The sequence below is a fragment of the Poecilia latipinna genome, unplaced genomic scaffold (assembly GCF_001443285.1).
Source record: "Poecilia latipinna isolate Pla-1442-1.1 unplaced genomic scaffold, P_latipinna-1.0 Scaffold998, whole genome shotgun sequence".
NCBI lineage: Eukaryota > Metazoa > Chordata > Actinopteri > Cyprinodontiformes > Poeciliidae > Poecilia > Poecilia latipinna.
The window spans coordinates 121,380-139,679 of NW_015113614.1; the positions used below are offsets into that span (position 1 = coordinate 121,380).

The 18,300-nt window shown below is 41.1% G+C and overlaps 1 protein-coding gene across 5 annotated transcripts in view; it reads left to right on the forward strand.

Moving 5' to 3' along the window:
- fynb (FYN proto-oncogene, Src family tyrosine kinase b) overlaps nt 1-18,300 on the forward strand; it is an 81,986-nt gene that overhangs the window by 15,109 nt on the left and 48,577 nt on the right. For 4 of the 5 annotated variants that reach the window (XM_015050542.1, XM_015050547.1, XM_015050546.1 and 1 more), the window contains exon 2: nt 7,152-7,232. The exons of the other annotated variant lie outside the window; for it this stretch is intronic. The gene's annotated coding sequence lies outside the window, so the exon portion shown is untranslated. The remainder of the gene's footprint in view (nt 1-7,151; nt 7,233-18,300) is intronic. 5 annotated transcript variants of the gene reach the window in all.

Consider the following 18,300-nt stretch of genomic DNA (forward strand, 5'->3'; position numbering starts at 1 on the left):
AAAATTTGGACCAAAATTGGAAAAAGAAGGTTGTTTTTTTTTTTTTTTTTTTTTTTTTTAAAGATTGGTGATTGTCCAGAAAACTGCAATTGATGCACCTTCAACTTTAAGAGTACTGATCATTAGCTGAGTACAGATTGTTTAAATGTTAACTTTTTTTGAGCTGCTGAGAGATGTCTTTTTTTTCCAGTGTTTGCTTGGTTCCAGAAGCTTTCTGAGCCTTCCTCCCTGACCGACTGTACAGACTTCCCTTGATCACACACAGATTCATGGAGGACTGAACACACACTCGGTTTGGTCCCAAGCGGTTCTCATTCTTGGAGCACTCTAGAGATCAGAGGAAGTGTGGATTTTAACACACTGATGTGAAACCGAGCTGCTTCTGTTTGGTCAAAAGAATTACCACAGCGGCTGAAAGGTCTATTTATGTGCCCAAATGACAACCCAGCAGCTATAAGAGGAGTTAATGTACTCATTATTATTTGGTATGAATACATGATTTTTTCCCCCAGTTGTAATGTAATGGCTTGGCTACAAAATGCTGAGCCGTCATATTAAAGCTTTAGGTTATTGTTTTCACTGATGTCTTATTGTACTCAAACATTTTTCATCAGTGTTTTTCACAGACTGCAGAAACTAGTCAAAATGGACCATTTCAATTTATTACATCTGGGCTAAAATTGTATTGAATGAAGTTTGAAATGTTAGAATTTACAAAATCTCTATTTGAAGTAAATGTTGCTCCAGACTTTTTCATTGTCTGGCGTTTTGACTGATGGGATCCAAAGTATCCCATCTTAATCTTTTTTTAAAATAATAATTACATATTCAACAATGTTTAATTTTCATTCATCTTAATTCATATTCAATCTGAAGACGCTGAACAGAGAATCCATCATACATCAGTCAGATGAATACTGTAGGCTCCATGTAACTTTTCTTCCGCAGTGCAAAACACCACTGACTGTGGCCTCAATAACCTCATATAGATAATGAAAATAAACAATTGCAATTAAATTATGAACAGTTCAATCTTACAGATGACTTCTCATGGGGGTTTTGATGGAGCGTGGAGTTACAACCACCACTTCATAGAAAGTTTTGAAATCGGGGAACAATTTTTCAATTGAAGTGATCGGAACACTTTCAGAACGAGGCGATTACTGATTCTGCAAGCACTTGTGGGAATCTTATTTTGTTCGATTTAATTACATGTGCACTTTGAAAAAAGTTTAAAATGTCTGCACCAAAGCCATTAGCCTTCCTACACAATTCTGCTCAATTCTCATCTCCATTCAGTGCAGGGAATTTCTAATAAACTTCATAACATCAAACTGGTGAATTACATACGTCATGGATATTCGTTAACAATTGCATAAAGTTTCAAACTTCAACAGAGTCCATGCTTCCAGCAAGCCGTTGTTTCTCAATAGTGTAGAGCCCAGACAGTCTGTACGAAGCAAAGTTTAGAACACGCAGCTGGTATTTACCAGATTAGTACAAAGTGGTCAGGGGGGGTGTGAATTCTAATCTCATACTCAAAATGAATGACAGCCTTCATTTTGAGAATGACGAAAGATTTTTTCGTCATTGTTTTCCACTCAACGATGGAAAACATTTGGTTAACGTCACCCCTTATTAGAAGATATAAACATTCATGTGTCTAACAACTTTGGAGTTGACCAGTTCTATTGTACACTCCTCACAACAACTATCAGAACCAGCGCCCCCTAGTGGTGTCTTCTGTCCTCACTCGTCTGTGAAACTCCTGAAGTTTGCAGATGACACCACTGTCACTGGTCTGATCCAGGCCTTAGATGACAAATATTTGTATGAACTATAAAGAAGTCATCATTACATAAAAGCGCTCAACCAAAGGGACAGGGGGTTATATAACCAAAGATGTTGGGAATTCTGGATCTGAACTCCTCATCCGGAGCAAGGCCTTCCTTTAATCGACTTGCAAATCCCTCCCAGTGTAGTGAGGATTAATCCGCTGCTGAGCAGCCGCTGCTACTCAGTATTCCACTCAGAGTTGGGCACCCTGAGGAGCGGGTGATGTGTCAATCAAATCACAGCTGATCTGGGTTCACGGGACCATGTAATAGCTTCACGCTGCATCCCAGTTTTAGAGAAAGATATAAAGATGCTGATTATTCGAACACGCCTCTTCTAGCACACAGTCTGCAGGGTTACTGGAAATCCATGGGAGTGCTGCAGCCTGGATGTCTTTCACATCTAGCTGGTGTTGAAGTGGCCCGACTTGTTCTTCAGAGACTAACCTGGATGTTTAACTGATCATCCTGCAGACTGGGGTTTATTTCCCAGCAGGGAAACCTCAAAATCAGCCAGAACCCTCACAAGAGAACAGCTAGTGTTTAATTTTTGTAGGTCGAAAAAGTGATGGTGACTTCTAGATTTCCTGCGCGTTTCATCGTTTCCTGCATTGGTTCACTGAAGGACCTGAGAGGAAATGAGACGGGGAAACACAGAAAGTGAAAAGAGACGGGAGGCAGCTGTGCCTGAACACATAGTTTTTTCAGTCGTCAAACCATCTCAGAATCTACTTTCCTAGTGTGATTTTCTGTTGTTTGGCTAATTCGTCAACTGTTTTTCTGCATTACATGCTCAATATAAACCTGGAGTCTGGACCCACAGGATGTCCAGTGGGACGGAGGATTAGAGCTCTTAAAAAAGGGATGCAAATCAGCACAAAAAAAGCTAATATCTGCAGATATTAGCTATTTTTTTTACATGTTTGTAATTATCCAATAAATAAAACTGTTCCGTAGGATTTGCTTACACTGCGCATACAGTTCATATTAACCTTAATATGGAATATGGAATTCTTCCTTTTATTAAAGCTGCTATGAAAGATGCTAGAAAATGTCATTTACATTTTAAATATTAACAATTATTGAAATTGTGTCTTTCTGGGAAGAGCATGTGCAACACTTTAATATTTTTTGTTGGACCATGTTGTGACAAATAAAGCTTAAAACATTCACAACTTTGACAACAACTTTATGAAAAGGTGCCACAGAATCAGTCATTTTAGGCCACAGAAGTCCTAAAAAACATTGTAACATCCTGGAGGAACTGAAATAAATATGTAATATTGGTAAATACATTTTATCAGCCAGAGCAGCACTATTAATATCAGATGGCGATCTCAAATTTTCATATGGGTTTCTATGCTGCTGTTGTCTGACAGACTGGCTACAGAGTTGGTTGAATGCTGAACTGTCATATTAAAGTTTTAGGTTATTGTTTCCACATAAAAAGATTCAGTGTTGCTCACATATTATAAAGAAATGTTGCACCAGTGCTTGATAAGCATGTGTTTTACCAAGAGCTTATTCAGTTATTAGTGACTCACTTTTCCGTCAGATTACAGAAATGCAGAAGTTCCAGCTCATCTTGTGACTGAAATGTTTCCCTGTTAATTCTGCCTCCAGGAATTCAGATGACTGTTTCGTTTCTCTGGAACATTGGCTCCATCTGAAAAGCTTTGGACTACTTCTCAAACGCTGGTTTTGGAATGGTTAAACAAACCGAGGTAGTAGCAAACAGCCATCTACCACACAGTTCAGAACGCCAGATGTCCAATCTGGATAAAAAAAAAAACAGTGACTAAGTCATTTTAATCTTTCTGTTTGTTAGAAACCCCCAATCCAATAAAGTTTGGCTTGCTGACTCGATGTTTTGCCAGGAAAAAAAAAATGTTTTTGATAAATGTAATTTTTTAACACAGAAATGACCAGGTACTCCATCTTTCATCCATCAAATGTATCTAACCGTCATTAACATTCTTTTACTACATGGTGTCTTTATAAAATGAAAATGGTTGGAATCTGTTGGCCCCTCAACATCTAGATTCTGGGCTCTTTTCTCTTAGTCCTGCTGTGTTCAGCCACTTGAGCAGCCCACACATCTGACTGGATCTGCAGCAGGGCAGAATGAGACGGCTTGTTGTGGTGTGGCTGCCTTGTGACGGCTCTGAGGCTGAAGAACTATAAACCTCAGCCCCCTCCTCTTACCCCCGCAGCTGCTCTGCCTTTATGTTTGACCAGAGGAGTCTGCTTCTGAAAGGAGTCGGCGCAGTGGCCCCTCACCATGTCTGTCCGGACCGACACAGTGAGAACACAGGCCTGAAGCAGACAAATAACAGCGAAGCTTTTCTAATGCTAATGAAGACTTCAATCACTGAAGCTAAAAGCCTCTGAATAAGAACAGTATCCAAATGTTCAACTTCAGTGCATGATTGTGAAGTGAGAGGAAATGGATGATGATTATCTTTTTTATTGTTATTTTTATGAGGCTATTATATTTTTATTCAGGCCCTCTAATTTAATTTGGGTGTGGACTTTAACTAGGCCATTTTAAAATGCTCCCCACTGGAATGTGAACCTCCACTGCAATCTCAAATATTTTCCTGCCTCTCACAGATTTTCTTCCAGGACTCACCTGTTTCTAGCTCAGACCAGTATCCCTGCTAAAGAAAAGCCACCCCACAGCCTGAAGCTGCCCCTACCATGCTTTGTCAGGGGGGTGAAGTGTTCACTAACTGTTGCCTTTCATCTTTTGAGCCCTTAAATCAGGGGTGGGCAACCCTGGTCCTCAAGGGCCGGTGTCCTGCAACTCTTACATGTCTCCATGGTCCAACACACATTAATCCAACAGCTGAATCACCTCCTAAGTGCAGTCAAGTTCTCCAGAGTCCTGCTAACAACCTCGTTATTTGACTCAGGTGTGTTGAAGTTGAGACACATCTAAAAGTTGCAGGAGACCGGCCCTGGAGGCCTGGAGTTGCCCACCCCTGCCTTAGACTGACTACAAATATATGCATAGCCTGGTTAAAAAAAAACAGCTCATTGTGGCGAAAAATGGCCTGAGATGTCAACAATCAGTCTCCACTGTGAAAAGTGCAGAGCTGAACGAAGCAGTTGTTACTGTTAATTCAATATCTATAAGCTTGACCAACATGGACTTAACGGCTTTGGTCACTTCCACTGCTGCTGTTGCTAAAACTACAGGCAGGCTACAATTCTAAAAATCAGCATCATCGATCACAACTTCTCCTTCTGTTCGCTGATTAGCCTTGTAAAAAAGTAAATCTATAGTAGAAATCCATGTCAATGGAAGAAAGCCCAGATGGTAAACTGAAGGGAGGTGAGATTCGAGTGGAATTGCGTAGGAAGGTAATTATCAGGTTGATGTACGCCACACCTTTCATATTTTATTTTGTAAAGTCTGGAAAGCTTTCAGATGGCTCTGCTGTGGCACTTTGTCACTCTGCAGTCCACATGTCTGATGCCGTTCCTATATGTGAGAACGCTTCACCACAGTCTGGAGAGGAAACTTGTAAAACCAAATTCACACCACCTCATCCTGTTGTCCTCATTATTTCTGTGTTTTCTCTCTTGCTCATGTGAGAGAGTTCCTCTGGCCTTTCTTGTATGCTTCTGCATCATTCAGCCAGAAACAGGAAGAGCTCATGTGAAAGACCCTTACAAACACAAACCAGCAGCAGCAGCAGCAGCAGCTCTCTGTGCAGGTGTCTGCTGCTGCTTTACAGCAAAGCCTGCTCGTAATCTCGCCTCCATTTAATGCTCTGCTCCGGCTAACGGTGAATCTACAGAGGCAGATTAAATTAGATTAGCGACGCTGAGCTTTAAAGTCAAATCAGTGGCTAATGACTTTGAGCATATTTGGCAGCAGTGACAGCGCATCTTTTGTAAATAAAGGTCAGTTGGGTGGCAGGCTGTGCAGTTGACCCTGGCCCTCCTGCCATACAATGTCTTCACTGTGCCCACTCCGTCAGCTGGCAGCAACTGAAAACTTTATTTATCTTCTTAACAAAAGTTGCCAATGTGTGCACATCATAAATGTCCTTCTTTTTTTTCTGCCGTTTTGTTCCAGGGAGTTTGTGAAAGCAGTCAGAGATCCTGCTGGACCGGAATAGCTCATTTGAAGCTCATTTGAAGCTCAAAATGCGTCAGAACTGCATCACTAAGTGCAGTTTCAGTTTCTTTATCACTCAAAGAATTGTGCAAAACACTGAACTTCCTCCCAGAAGTGCGTCCCAGTAAATTTCCCTGATGGTCATGGGTCAGATCAAACTAATGTCAGAAAAATTAAAACTCCTCTGACCATGTAGAACTACGTAGCAGCACGACAGAAGGTTGCAACGTTGTACCTGAATGAACCACGAGACTTTTGACACGATGTCTTTTTTTACGGATGAGGCCAGGATAGAGGAGCCAGCCAAACCAACCACACTGCAAAAACATATTGGAGGTTGTTTTAAGTCCATAATTCTTCAATATTGATCAAAACATTTTTCTGATGATATAAGTGAAATGATCTGCCAGTGGAACTACTTTTTATATTACATGATTATTGGCTTAAAACAAGGTTTTATTTTGCTGAAACGTTTCTTGTAAGTTTCTTTTACTTCAAGTGAAAAGATAAAAGATAAAGATTTTAAATATCCAAAATAAATGAAGAAGCCAAAAACAAATAAAACAGATTATGAAGTCTGTAAAAAACATGTCCTTCAAAATACATTCATCATTAGGCTCAGACAGGGAAACAGGCACTACCTCCAGGTAGGACGTTTGTGAAAAGAAGCATAAATTTTAGTATTGTTTTTCAAAATGCTCTCTTCTCTGTCTCCTCTTCAGTGATAAATAATCTGCTGTCGTAGTGCTCACCATGTTGCACTGATCTTTTCGTATATTGGACGAGGTTTGAACATGCTGGCAACCGGTGCATGCTCTGCTGCTACCTGTTGTTTACCAGATGAAATCCGGCAGCCTCATTGGTGCTGACATGTTTCCATGTTGGTGGGATTTTTTTTTATTCTCCCCTGTGGATGGGATTATTCATCCCAGCTGCTCTAATCTGCCTTCACTGAGCTTCCATGTCTGTCTTCTCCTGTGTAACCTGGAAACTCTGTAATCCACTGATACAAGGCTGGAGCAGCGGCTCCGACAGGCCCCGGCCTTCCCAAAGCATTCTGGGGCACAAAGAAATTAGTTCTGTTTTCACAAAGAAGCGACAAGTGACTGCCACTGGCACAAGCAGGATGATTTTTCATATTTCATTGAATGCAGTGATGAATAATTGATCTCCTCTGTGCTCCACAGGGCCTGTGTGTGTTTTTTTTTTGGTGGTGCACAAAGCAATGTGGAGGAAATAAAGATCCTGATACGGCGCATAAACCAGAGGTATGACTCGTAACACACACACATATAGACACACCATCCAGAGAGCCAGACATGTTTGTTGCCATGTCTGTGTGGAAGTGTGACTGATATGGCGAGCAGCAGCAGACGGTCATGCCGCTCCTTCTGGAGAGAGTCTGTGTTATTTTTTTTAAAGGGATGTAGGTCAGAGATTGTTGGCCTTCTGCTTCCTCCATACTTGATGGACATTAGTGTATTTGAGGAGGCTGTGCTTCACAAAAGGTTCGTTCCTCTTACTGAAGTGGCTTTCACGGGGTTCCACTCATAGGTCAGCAGATGCAAGCAGCTAAAAGCTCAGGCTGTATTACTTTGTGACCTGGAGCTCCATGTTTTCCTGCTGCCTTTCGTAAAGGTCAACCTGTCCCGCTGCCCGGAGACCTGATGTGAGGTCAGCAGAGAGCAGCGCGCTCCATCCCTCCTCTGCCACAGGTTGTCTAGATCTCATCCTTAGCTCCCATCCAGTCTGACTTCCTCACCAGATAAAAACCAGTCTGAGGAATAAATGGAGGCAGAGAGGAAAATGAACCAAATCTCTTTGAGGGAACAGGGTAGTGTGTTCTCAGAGCGAATGCTCTGTGATTGTGGTTAATGCTCCCTTGGAACACGAAGTGCAGACTTTAATTATTGGAAATCTGTGTGGACATTACAAGCTCCCTCTGATCTGGACATTATTTGAATTCTATTGAGCTACTGTAATTCTACACTGATAACCAGGGGTGGGCGACATGGACTTAAAGCTTTGTCACAGTATTTTATGGTACTGTTGTGCTGACAATAAAAGTTATAAGAACTATCTTTCTTCCTGTGTGACTGTGACTGCATAGCAGCAATCATAGCCACACAAATACTGCTCCTGAACACCACTCCATTCCTTTTCTTTAGGACACTAGTCACATAAAGTATGATTTGTATCACTAAGCTGCACACAATAACTCCATTTAATCATATCTTCAGACATATAGATATTCATTGCTACTCCCATTTAACAAAAGATGGAGAAAGTAGTGAAACTAACAGTACAGAAAGTTTCGGAAGGTTTTAAACCTTATTAACAATGATGCATCAAAATTCTCAAGAAATTTCTAAACAGTATGATAACTCCCACCTATACTAATCACAACGTAGAACACCAGAATGTAATCCTGACTCTGCTCTGCTCCGTAAACATCAGGTCTGAACAGGGCCGGATCTAGAAGGTGGTGGGTCTCTGGGCTGTTGCCAGTTCTAGTGCCATATCCTAAAAAGTAAGAATAATTTATTAATGCAAAACAGAAATTATCATCCATTTCATTTATGATTTTGGTTGTAAGTAGGGATTTTTATTTATTTTTTTCATTTTATATTTTATTTTTGGTTATGTTTTATTTTCGATATTTAAAATCTCTTCTGATTAACTGCTCTCTACAAAAATGTATTGGTCTTTAAGAGAACAAAGACCAATAACACTGGGCTACAAAAATATATTTTTTTGAAGCTGTCTTTGTTTTTTCAACTGAATTAGGATTATTTTGCACCACTGAATCAAAAAATGATCCGTTTTCTCAATCAGGTTTTTATTCTAATTTGACTTGGAGAAATCTGACTGGATTAGATTTTTGTGACATCATCAATTCATTTCTGTTAATATTTCTCATCCAAAAAAGGTTTTAGGAGAAAAAAAAATGTTTTCTAACAGAGTGTATTAATTAAATGTTGCAAACTTAGATTTCTGTAAATTGTATAACAAACACTGATAAAGGTAAGTACATGTAAATTGAACATTACATCTCCGTCTCTTTTCTGTCCTGATAGAATCTCTCCTCCTGCTCATCATTGATCCCAGATTCTCCAGATGTGAGAACAAGTCCTGCATTTTGATGCTCATGTTGCCTCATAGTTCAGAAAGTTGACCTGATTGAGCAAAACCAATGTGATTTTTGGTTTCAGCTCATCAACATGACCCTAAAACAGTCAAAAAAACCCAGACAATTTTTTAGTTAATGATAACAATATAGTTATTAATTAATTTACTATTATTGAGCATGGTCTCAAAGCAATAACATTATTATTTATTGCATTAATTCCTGGGACAATTCATCGTGGTGATAGGAATTAGAACTTAGTGTGAGTAACTTGATGGAGGGGTTCCAGCTCCGTCTTCCACTCTCAGAAGGTGTAAATTATGATGCGGTGTGTCTCCTGTGTGTGTGTGTCTGTGTGGGTGTGTGTCGGTGAGCTGCGGTGCGGTGTGGGCCAGTCACTGTTCTGGGTGTGATTCAGCCTTTTTCAGAGCGCCGGCCTCCGCCGTGCCACAGCGAAAGGAAAGACGTGTGACAGAAGAAGCCTGGCGGGGCTTTGCAGCATTAGCACATCAAATGCAGCCCTTCTGTGGGAACCCGGGCCCGCGTGTGAGAGCGAGTGAGTGTGTGTGTGTGGGCTGCATTGTAGCAAAGCTGGTGAGAAGCATCAAATGAGTCACAGATTCCAATCATCTTGTACGACACAGACACTTCTCGGTGTCTCTGAGAGTTTCCGCTGCGTGCAGGAGAAAATCAGCAGACAGCAGAGGTAATTATCCTGGTTTCATCCCAGGCCTGGTGATTCTACCAACACACACTGGCTCAGCGTTAGCTGGATGTTAGCAGCTCCAGGCCCATGTGTCGCTGTTGTTGTAACCCAGTTTGCCTCATGGTACCGAGATGCAGAAAGAGCAGCACTAATGAACCTTGTTAAGCGCTGCAGCATTAAACTGTCACAGAGTATGGCTTTTTCATGTGCTGCCGTCTCTCTCCCCCCCAACATGAACTGAAATGATCTGTCTGCTGACACCTTCCTGTTCCTCCAGACTCATTATATGGCTGTCACTGCACGCTGGCTCTGGGTGGAACAAAGTCACAAAGATTATTTCTGTCTTTGCTAACTACGACTATCGAAGGAGAGACAGAGACTGAACGAGCTCAGTCATTTTCACCTTTGTTTTGAAATGCATGTTTGTAAAATTTATTGTGCCGTTATGTCTGATATCTGTGAAGTGGGAAGGCATTTAATATGAAAGCTGGACAAACCAGAAACAGGAGCAGGAAGGAAGGAAAAATAATTCTGCCACCACCATAAATAGAATCTAAAGGTAAAAATGGTGCAAATAGCAAAAACAGCAAGTTGGGGAATAGACTAAACATTACCAGACATTGTATCCAAGAAATTAGGAAACTGTCCGCCTTTGTTTTATCAAGGCAAGCCCTTTTTTTTGGAACCTGCAATAATTTATTCTCTACTTTCTATTAATAATGAGCTTTCATTAAAATATTGTGTTTATTTTATTGTTGCGCAAGTGAAAACATGATCAAATTATTTTTGCGTTTTAGTGTTCCTTTAACGAGCTGCTAAAGGTTTGGACAGCACTGCCTCTGGAGAGGCCAGGCGATGATGTCATCAGCCTGTGGGCTCATTTCCAGCTGCTGAGGCCAGTGGAGGCACACTGCTGGATGTATTTTAAGGCTACACCTTTTGTGACATCATGGACAAATGAAAAGGAATCAGACGAGATATCAGGGGAAGCTTTGTGGAGCTCCACAGGGCTGGTGCAGCTTCCTGACACCTTCAGGTTCCTGAGGATGAACCTCGCTCATCTGTCCAGCTGTAAGCAGACACTAACAGCCATGTGAGACGAGGCAGCCTGATCCTCACTCTGTTGATTGGAGCAACAGCCTTTATGTTTCTGTCCAACACAGCAGAGGAAAGGTTCCACCTGAGTTCAACCTCCACAACCACAGAGAAGGATTTGATCCTGTTTTTACTCCCGACTCTGTCAGGAGGGAAACACACCCAGGTCAGCGGTGTGTCTTTGAATCCCCAGCATCGCCTGAAACGCAGGAAGGTTGTCCTGCAGAAAGCAAAGCACTCAGCCAGCTGAGGTTGGATGTTTGTGGAGTGTGTCATCTGCTGGTGCTGATTTAACTGCTGTTGGACTGAGAGTGTTTAGAGTTCAGCTAACGCTCACAAACAGCCAGCTGCTGCAGAGCTCCGCCTGTGTTTCTGGGTAGCATCCAGGCTGTAAGTGGCGGTGTGAGACTCATGTTGGTGTGTGACTGTGCAGATGGTGCAGCTCCCTAACCTCTTCCTGTGTTGCCCTCTCAACCTGCCCTCCCTTTAACACAGGCAGGCGACGGCAGGCGCTTCCTTGTAAAGTGGAGGCGCTCCTTGTTCTCTTTGCATCGCTGCTGTTATCTTTCATGCTAACTTCTGAGATCAGCAGGGAAGACGCCGCCGTTTGGGTGGCGACTCCCTCCTGAGATTTTCCAGCTGTTCTGTTGTCGGTTTGCTGCTGCTTATAGTTTCTGATCTTTCACATCAATAACGTTGTGGACATCTGCTTCAGAATACAGAGGAGCTCCTGGTCCTCATCATCACTTCTCCACTACTGTGCTTTTGGGTTAATTTGAGGTGTTTCTGATGAGATGATGGGTTTGATTTTTATCATTGATCTTGTCTATTTTTAGAGAAGAGAGAAATGCTGACCGATAAGATTCAAATGTTTTATGATGAGCAGGATGGAAATACCAACACTAGCTAACCATCAGTCGCTAATGACAACAAAGTTTGCCATTTCTAATGTCCAGTAAACAAAAGGGTCACTTCACAGTTTGTGGGAAACCTGGACTACATCGGATCGCCATTACAACTCTCACATACTCAGGCACACTGTGTGTGTTCAAACCGTCTACACACACTGTCCACACACAGCTGAGATTTCATAAACCTATTGTATAAAAAAAAATCTTAAGTGGTTACATGAAGAATCGGCAGAAAGAATGTTTTTTAAATCATCAGAGTAATCAATTATTAAAATAATTGTTAGTTTCATCCCTAATTAAGACCTGACACTTTTCACACTGACCTCTGCCGCTGTAGAGAAGCTCACATGATCCGTTCAGTCAGTGCGTTTGATCATTTCTCTGCTGCTTCCTTTGATGATTCTTATGGGTTCATTTTTGCAGCAGTTATTTATTTCATCATGATTTTAAAACCAACTTTCCTTAAGAAGGGACAGACCTCCTGACTGAAGGAGAGCTCTTAAACTTTCAGGGTCACAGTAAGGTGATCTGAGCAGATGTTGTGACTGAGGTTCAGCTTTCTGAATGCAGCAGACGCTTTGGTCCAAGCTGTCTCTGTTCACGCTCTGCTTTGTCATTAAGGTTCATTTACCAGTTACACCACACAGGACTGCAGAGTGGTTCACCACAGTTAAGCACCAACACGAGAGCACTTCGGCCTGTCGGTAATCAGCCACAGCCTCCATCAGCCCCCCACATGTTGGAGGTTTAGTGGTACTGTGGCTTTAATTCTAATTGGGGTGGGGCTGCAGCCATATGCCGCCTCCGGTCCCCAGGGGCTAAAGCAGCAGCTTAATGAACGTCCCAGCAGGATTTAATGCTGCTTTAGGTCGCCGCAGTGTGTAGCCTGTAGGGGGGGAAGGAGACGAGCATCCCACCCCAGACTCCATCTTGGTTACCCCTGAGATTCAGGCCCAGACTTAACTCGGATCATTTCGGTCTATCCAGCCCCACAAACTATTTCTCACCAAACTTTAATTACAGATTATGTACAATTCATCCACTCAGGAGGGATTTCAGACCACAGTTTTTCAGTTGGACATAAAAACAAACATGTTTGGCTTGGCTGTAACATTTCCATACGAGTGTAGAAAAGAAAAGGCTCACATTTCTGTGTGCATGCTGCTTCCAAAGAGCGATGGCGACAAGACTTAGAATGGAGGGGACAAATAACACAATGGCTTCCTTGTTTATTTTAAGAATGCTGCAGACGCAGAAAAAAAATAGAGACTGAATCCCATGAGCGAGCCAGAAATGAGGCAAAAAAAACAAACGGCACAACCATTTTCTGCTGCAAAACTTTAGTTTTCAACATTTTTTTCAAAATGGAAATCAGAATGTGTGCCGTTTCACTGTTGTGGCCTATAAACAAAACTGCAAACTGCTGAACTTCCTGGTGTTGACTCAATCTGGTAAACAAAGAGATGAACTTGACCACAGCGCAGAAACCACGTCTGACTCTCAGCTGGGGCATCCAGTCCGCCACGGGTTGTCTCTGCCCCGCACACGACTGCTGCTCTTCAGCCAGAGAACACAGAAACAGATTCACGATGTTAGATTTTTGGTCGATAGCCGATACCGATACCAATATTTCTTTCCTGTCCCTACCTACTGAAATTCTGTGGCTTTCTCTACTGTGGAATTAAAATACTACATTATCTTTGTCAGTTTAGCCTGCTACCAAATTTAAACGCTAAAAAGGAGGCTGAAAATGATGTAACACTTTCAACTTGCATTATGTTTAATGTCAAATTTATTCATGACATCTGCTTTCTCTAAGACAATGACAACACAAATTTGACATTCTGAGCTTCAGGCATCATTGTCACTGGTTTGTCATATAAAAACACCATTTATGTCTGTGAGTTATTTTTGATGGAATGGCTGATGTCCCATATTAGCTAATATCGGCTGTTGCTGATAACATCATACGTCCCTCGTTAGCTTCATGGCTGTGTTGTTCTTGCAGCCGGGGGGAATTCTTCAATGTTGCTTTATACATATGCTTCACATGAAGCTTCTTCCAACGTGTTTTGAAGCCTGTCTAGTGATCAAAGTGTGAACTTTGGAAGCAGAAGTACGTAATAAGTCGACTGCACTGAATTTGGCAGAGAAACTCTGTGAATAATCTGTGTTACTGCATTTTAGGTCATAAAATGTTCCTTTTATTATATATAAAAGATACTGAATTATTTATATGTAGTTTTAATATTAAAACTACATATAATGACAAAAACCACATACATGACAAAAAAGACTTGGGTGGTTAAATAAAAAAGCTGCAGAATTTTAAACCAATAATTATCAGAATGATCCAGTAAGTAAAATAAACATGAGTTGCAGCCCTGTTAGGTGATTCCATTTTCTCAACTTCAAAACACTCAAAATATCCTTAAAATCTTGCAAAAACTGTAGTAGTGATTTGTGTTTTGCATTCAGCCACATACACAGTGTTTATGTGACGCCTACAGGAGGAAGGCAACATGATCCGATTACCACAAACTTATCTTTCTATCAATGTAACCCTCTCTGCAACTGTTTGTCGTCTGTTCATGCAGCTGCTTGTTCTTATTAAATCATCTTTACTGATTGGAAAAACAACAAATTCTATCAATTGGATTTCCTAAGGATTTGGTAGCTTTTGGTTCACCTTCCTAATAAGTTTGATCTAGAAATTTAATTTTCTTTTCAGCTTCTTTTGCTTCTCTCCTACCAGTTTTGGACGGTAGGATAGAAACAAAAGTTTTAATATACAAACTTCAGATTGTAATGAGATCTGCTATCACTCTGTTCTATTTTTCCTTTATGTATATATACAGCTCTGAAAAAAATGAAGAGCCTGCTGCACTTAAAACCTCCTGGTTCTTCTACCAAATATTGATTTCTGAACTCTTCCTGAGTTCAAACATTAGTATCGTTGTTTCTAAATGAATATTCACTTGTTTCTTTGCATTATTTGAGGTCTGAAAGCACTGCAGCTTTTGTGTTATTTTGACCATTTCACATTTTCTGCAAATGAATAAATACTAACATTTTGCTTGGAATTTTGGAGACATGTCAGTAGTTCATAGAAATAAAATAATAATGTTCATTTCACTCAGACATATAAGTATAAAAAGTAAAGTCAGAGAAACTGATCATCTTAAGTGATCTCTAATTTTTTTTCCAGAGCTGCATATGTTCTTTTTTTTTAACGAAGAAAATAAAAATAAGTTTAAAAAGAAAAGACTTATGCATTTTGCCTTTGTTTTTATTTGGAAATAAAGCTTTTTATTGGGTTTTGTGATAGAATCCAGTAAATGTAATTCAGCATATAGTCCTGGAAGCTGACTGGCCGTCGTCATGCCGCTCCAGTTCACAGTAATTTATTGACTGACTTTAAAGGCGCCCACTCGCCGTGCTGTTTCTGTAGCCTTGGTAAAAACAAAAGAGTAAACAGCAGGAGACAAATTAGATACGGCCCCATCTCTCAGGCCTACGACTGCTATAATTAGAGGCTCTGCTTTTTATACATATATAAATATAGCCGTAGTGATACAGTCTGAGGTTCCTTCGTGTCACCCCACCTGAGCACAGGAAACAAACAATCTGTCACACCATGCCAAAGGTGCAACACGTCATCCCAGTGGGGGCGCCGACGGAAACTGAGAGCACAGTTTTGGTAAGTTTTCTGCTCACTGGAGGCTGTTTTCAGGACACATGGGGGAGTTTAGCCTCTGGTTTGATTCCATTTTGGGAGTTTATGGGTCTAAATTCTGCTCTTCAACAGAAACAAAACATACCTAAGCATATAAATAAACGAAGTGACAGGTCATCACTGTACGCTGTTTTAAATATAATAACAGATTCAGAAAATTATAGTTCCTTCAAATGAGCTTGATTTTATTGTAAACAGTCCATAAAAAGTCTGCATGTTCATATACAGACCAGAGAGCTCTCACCGCCTCATGCTGCCGCCAGGCAGTAAAGATGTTGCCATGTTATTTGAGCTCTTTCTTCCTCAAGCTTTCATTACTGACTGGAGCTGATTCCCTTTTCCCAGTCCTTGTAAAGCTAAACGTAAGTGTTTGCAGCCGCTGCCAACATGGGAGACGTTTAGGTCTTCTGAAGACAATGGGGGGAAAAAAAACTTTTTGTTTCCAGACATGTTTTAATCTGACCAAGAGTTGTGGAAAAAGTTGCATAGAAAATTTTATGTTGCCTTACCTCACTTAATGCTTTCTCTGGATGGAGGTCAGCTCTAACTCCTGTTATAATCACAAAAGTGTTCATTTTCAGGTTAGTTTGTTTTTTTTGCTATTTCATATGTGGGAAACTGTAAAAATGACAACAAACTTTTTAAGTAGTTGAACATAAACGTGGTTTGATGTACGGCCGGTCCTCCAGAAAAGTACAGTTTATGACTTTTCTGGACTTTATAATTTATCTGTCCTAAATCATGTAGTTCTGAAACCTGAAATCGTTGCTATCAAATCCTGAATCAGCACAGCTGTGGACCTTTTTCTGATGCTGACATATTTCTTCTCTGGTGTCTGATATCAGCCCCAACAGAGAAATCAGGATTTTCTTTTCTGGGCTTTTTGTTGACAAACTTTTGCTACATTTGTCTTGATTCCTCGCCGGTTCATAGCAGTTGGAAAGTAAACCACATAAGCAATTATGTTTCACTTTGGATGCATGTTCTACACACACCTGTCTTGAACATACAAGACACCTGTCACTGTATAGTGATGGGATGCTTGGCCAGGCCATGTTCAGGCATGGCCAAGCATCCCACCACTACGCAGTGACCACCGCTATCTTTACAGAGGCTCCACCTACAAGCAGTCACCATGGCAACAACAGAAGAAATGAGAGGGTGGCTAGTTCAAACACCTCTGAACCTCTTCTGTCCTCTGCAGTCCCAGTCCTATGATGCTGTTAAAGGGAAGTTGTTTCTCTCCACTGTGGCCTCATGCTTTCTCTCGGTGGGGTATTTGGTTTGGGGGCATTGCTGTAATCAACGCTCAGATGATTAGATCATTCACACACTTGCTATAAGCTCACTGTTCAGCACTGTCTGAACATCTCTGACAGTGCTGTTTACATTATATCCTATATGCATGTATCGTATGATACATTTGTTCATGCAGATTTCCTGAATTTTGGGAGGTCGGCACCCTGGGGGCTGCTTAATTTGCTTATGCATTGGGCCGGCCCTGTTAAAAGTGTCACATTCCAAATGACACTTAATGACAATAACCATAAACATTGATAAAGACTCCTTTATGTTCGTAACAGCTATGTCATGTTTGACACTGTGGTGTCAGTATTGTGCACACACCTTTAAATAAAGTGTTACCTTATGAAGTAATTAAAGAATAACTTGTTGCATGGAAAAAACAGAAATCATTATTTTCTTTTGTGCAGAGCTGATGTACTTTTGGGGTTTTCCAGTTCATGCTGTGTGTTGGAGCCTCCCCAGTGTTGTAAAAATGCCATGTAAAATACATGCAGTAATAGTCTACAATACTCTACTGGATCAGAGTATTTTCTGGAGCTGCAGGTCAGTCTGCTCACTGGGACAAGTAGTTGCATCTTTCCTGATTCTCAGCATCATGGTCAGGCTGCGCCTCCGGCTCCAACATGTCATTTATATTCCACTTTCTTGTATTTGATTCTCTATGGGCCCTTAAATCAGCCCACCCGCTGCATCCCCCATGCCCCGCTCTGCCAGCTCGGGTCTGGCTGCTTGGGCACACAAAGCGCTCTTATAGCTCTGTGCTCGGGAACGTGGTAACCTAGCAACGGGCTCGGAGAGACAGATCAGTGCATTAGGTCAGTGATGAGCGTCTCGTATGCTGTCAGTCACAGCTAGCCCTGCTTCCTGCTCTTTAAACCGGCACTTTGACCTCTGCTTCTGCTTTCTCTCAGGTGTTTAACCTGCAACTGCAGACATCAAGGCTTCAGTGGCACCGAGCTTTTAGTTGGCCGTTGTACAGAGCAACGTGACGACTGAGTCGGCCTGTCATGATGACACGTCTTGCTGGACAATAATTTGACCCAGTAATCATTACAATAAGCAATGATACTGTTGCTTTGACATCATTTTGAAGTAATATAATGACAATGGCATAATAGTGCAAGTTCACACTGTCAGAGTCTAATAAACTTTAATTTTGTAAAGAACACTGAAACTGGAAGATATTTTAAATATCCAAAATAAACAACAATATGTCAAAATATTCTGACATATTATTTGCTTTGAATTGTGAATCATAATATAAATAAATGACCTGAAATGGACCTGAACCCTGCCTGGTCCAGAGGCCTCCTCAGTCTGTTCATAGACAGAAGCAGAAGAAGCTTAATATGAGGTTTTTTTTTTTTTTTTTTTTTTTTTTTTTTTTTTAAAATTTTTTAGAAGATAATTTTTTTTTGGGGGGAGCCCCCTTTTGGTGGGGGACGCGAAAACCCGG